This window comes from Gavialis gangeticus, unplaced genomic scaffold, assembly GCF_001723915.1.
Source record: "Gavialis gangeticus isolate Ggan-Ray unplaced genomic scaffold, GavGan_comp1, whole genome shotgun sequence".
NCBI lineage: Eukaryota > Metazoa > Chordata > Crocodylia > Gavialidae > Gavialis > Gavialis gangeticus.
The window spans coordinates 115557219-115561361 of NW_017729032.1; positions in this window are offsets into that span (position 1 = coordinate 115557219).

Below are 4143 nucleotides of genomic sequence, written 5' to 3' on the forward strand. Positions count from 1 at the left end.
TGAGTTTGCTGAGAGGTGACTAAAAAAAGACCCTGCCTCCCCACTCCAGTTTCCAATTTGGTTCATCAGCTGGAGTCATCAGGGTTTCCTGCAAGAATACAATGTTGTATCCCCGCTCCTGAAGGAAGTAGAACACCTGGCACCTCCAGAGACCCTTCCTGCAGCCATGGACATTGAGGGTCACGATCTTAAATGACCACCTTGTCTGGGCCCTGCTGGTTCTTGAGCATCCTCCTCCTGGTCCTGGAGCTCATAAGACTCTTCCAGCACCATCTGAAGCCCCCAGTCTGCTAAGATCCCAGACTCCAGTTGGGATTGGGAGAGCTCTGCAGCCCCCTGGGACAGGGGTAGTAGTAAGGGTAGGGGTTGGGATCCTTCACGAAATGGTGGGGTAGAGCTGGAGCCCTGGGGGGTCTGTGCAGGGTCCCTGATAATATCAGCCTGCTGATTAGGGGACCCCACCATGACCTCCTCTGGTGCAGGACTATGGGGCAGGCTGCCAGTGAAGTTTTCCTGGGAGGGGGAGGGAAGAGGTGGCTCTGGGATCTACCTCAGTGTCCTGGGAAAAGGGACCTCTTCCCTCAGAACTCACCAGGGTAAGCCCCAGGGCCTCTGTATCCCCTAGATCAGAAGGAGGAGGCTCTGTCGCCAGGCCTTCCTTTGGGCAGGCCTCAGCCTTGGCACCTGTGGTTTCAGGGAGTAGATCTTGGTCAGCAGAATGAAGGGCTTCCCCCAGGGGCTCCAGTTCAGGACTATCCAGCAGTCCCAAAACCTCCTCTGTGGGGATCACCCATTTGATCTTTCCTGGGGGTGGAGTGTCAGGGACAGCTGGGGAGGCCCCTGGAGTGTGGGCTGCTTCTCCCCCCATGTGGTAGTCTTGGGAGGGGGAGAGGACTCCTTCACATCAGAGGGCTCCAACTGTGCCCAGGTCTTCCTCTTGCCTTTACGCCTAGAGGGGACCTGCACCCACTCAGCCATAGGGTGGTTCTCAGGCGAGGGTTGGGGGTAGCTCCAGCCAGACAAGGTGAGGGCTGGGAGGGGTGTGGCAGCCATGAGGGGGGTATGACTAGGGGCAGGAAGCCCTGCTCCCTCTCCCCCCAGTTGCTGGTGCCCTCCCTGGGACTCCACTAGACTTGGTTGGAGGGTGGTGTATAGAAAAACCTCAGCAAGGCCCCCTGATAAGGAATTACCAGGCACCCTTCAGCCTCCAGCTGCACTCCCACCTCCAGCTGGATCACGACCTGGCAACAGAAAGAGCACACGTGGCAGAGGCCAGGGTCTCAACACCCTAGTGAGAGGGCCAACATCAGGGAGATAACTCTCCCCAGGATTTGGATCTGAGGGAGGAAAGCCCAACTGGGGATGTAGGGAGGCATGAAGCTGAGGGCCACCCTGGTCCCCAGCTCTTCTAGAGACTTGAGGGACACGTACTCACCCTCTACCATGAGACCCCTCTCCACCGCCTTTTGTACAGCAGCCTCCGAGGCAAGGAAAAAGACCCCCTTGCCATGAAAGCAGGAGGCCACCATAATCTTGGGGGCCCCAATTCCCAGAACAGGGCCTGCACCCAGGTCTCAAAGTGTAGGTTCTCCTACTTGGGCAGTTGGCACTTCACCCCATTCCAGCAGGTGAGTGCCAGAAAGGGGGGCCCCTGCTGCCTGAGCTGGAAGGGCTGGCAGTGGAGGGCCCAGACACCCAGCTCTGGGTCTCCTCACAGCTGCCTGTGCATAACTGTGGTTGCCCCACCAACATGGGGGGCCATGTTGGTGTGGCCTGAGCTAGGGACAGGCTGAGTGGATGTGCTGGCTGGTGTAGTGCATCTGGTTCCCTCAGGCACTTGTGGTCTAGGCTTCAGGGCAGGGCCCTTGCTCTTCCCACCCCCAGCTGTAGAGGAGGCTGAACAGGAGCCCTTCCCACTGCCCTTGCTCTTGGTCCCTGATGATGGGAGAGGGGGCTTGGGAACACCTCCAGGGGTGGGTCTGGCCAGGGGTGACCCCCTGGCCTTGTTGGCTCCCTACCAGAGTCTCACCTGCCCCTGCAATGGAGGTTGCAGGCTTCTCCACCCCTGGAGGAGTTTGGTTGGACTCTGCCTCTGGGGTGAAGGCTACAGAGGCATGCATCCCCTTGGGGGCTTGGCTGGGATCCACTCCCATAGTGGGGCTGTGAGAAGCTCTGTGGGGACATCTGCACCCCCCCCCGGAAGGTTCCTGCCCTGCCATTGTTTCACATAAAGGTAGGAAAGATAATAAAGAAAAATAAAATATCTCATGGGACTGGTGAATCTAGTAGGGCAGGCTAGGGTTGTGGGGCAGAAGTGGGATAGGGAGGAAGGGAGTTGAAGCTCACTGAGCCACATCCCCACAGGAAAAAAAAACAGGAGGCCTATGTTTTGAGAATGTGGGGGGGGAGGGGGAAAAAACAAAAAAAATCCCACATACATAAGGGCTGGGAAACTCAAGCTGCTTTACTCAGCCACAAAACAAACACAAAGGGGGAGTAGACCACAGGACTTACCACACAAAGGCAAAAAACACACAGGGAAGGCTGTTGAGGCCGGTGTAAAAGATGGCTGGAGCAGTAGAGGGGGTTTGTTTGTGGAAGATCTGTCTAGAAGCCCCTCAGGCCTCCAGCTGGTCACTCAGCAGCAGAGCAGTCAGCAGGAAGACAAATCAGGATCAAATGCAGGGAGGTAGCTGTGGGGGAGGGTAGGAGCAGTCAGTCAATTAGGAAGTGATCCAGTGCAGGTGTGGTGCCAGGTGGTGCAGCAGGAAATCTCCCTCTCTCCTGAGAGGGGGCAGCAGCAGCAGCAGCAGCAACAACAGCAGTGATAGTAGGAGCCGTCCAGTTCAGCCACTCAAGGTGTGCTTCTGGTGAGAGTGGAGGTGAAGGTGGGGGTGGCCTACCAAGGCAGCTGATGCAGGCAAGGTTCCTTTAGGCTCCAGCAGTGATGGTGGGGGAGGGGCCCACAGGCAGTGCAAGCTTCCTCCCCAGGCTGTCCCCTACCCGCAGCTTGGTGGAGGGCTGGGCAGCAGGCTGGAACAGGGATGCAGAAGCTGGGGTGTGGAGCTGGGCTGCAGTGCAGCACAGTGGACTCCTTCCTAAGGGGTGTAGCAGTGCTGAGCAAAGGAACCCCCCCCCTGGGGGGGGGGCAGCAGCAGCTGCCCAAGGCAGGAAGAGGTGCAGCCAACTTATTCCAAAAGCTCTGAAACCAAGTCAGCAGCTAATAATAGCCAGAGGCACGAAAGGGCCTGGCCATCTTCTCCCCAGAAGCTCCTGAGACCAAGCTTGCAGGAACCAGCCACAGCAGCAGCAGCCTGGGACAGGAAGGGGTGTGGCCAACTTCCTCCAACAGGCTCCTCCCCTAGAAGATCCTGAGAACAAATAGCCCTGAGCTACCTTCCAGAGAAGCTTTTTATACTGCTGGGGCCAGCACAGGTAGTGGCCCCAGGCTCTAGATCCCCCTAGGTGCAGATCCAGGAGAAGCTGGGCAGGGTTATTTTGCCAAAAGTGGCACAATTTGCCCCATACCAAAGTGCATGTCCGGGTACATGTGCTGAGGCAAAAAGCCCCAGCTCTAATTTACACTGTTTCTATTTGAGCTGCTGCAAGTGCACATGCCTACATGTGTGGATATGTCCTGTGTATCTAATTTGTCTTTCAGTGTCTATTGGCAGTGAATGGGTGAGTCTACACATGCCCCTGCCCAAGCAGTTATTACTGAACCTTCATTTAGTACTTGCTTTAATTCTTACTGTGCAGTTGTTACTGTGCAGTCTCAGCAACACACAGGTCATTTCCAAACCTATTGCACAGTAGCAATGAGCTACTGTGCAGTTGTGTCAGCATCATGGTTCATGCCTGCCAATACTACATTGCCATAGTGATTAACTACATCAGCGTAACTCATCATTGTAGCAACATAGGGTCTCATGTAGATGTTTCCAATGGCTTGTACATTGCTCAGTGTTTGCCCATAAATAAAATTGATTTTCTACAGGAAGTACTTTGTTGCCAGATTTATCAAAAGGTGCTCAATATCAATGACCATTAGTGTTGGCTCTGGATTTAGGACCCAGATGCTTTGTTCTAGGACTGACTACGACCTTTCCATTTGAAGGCAAATTTATTGATACGCAGTGATAA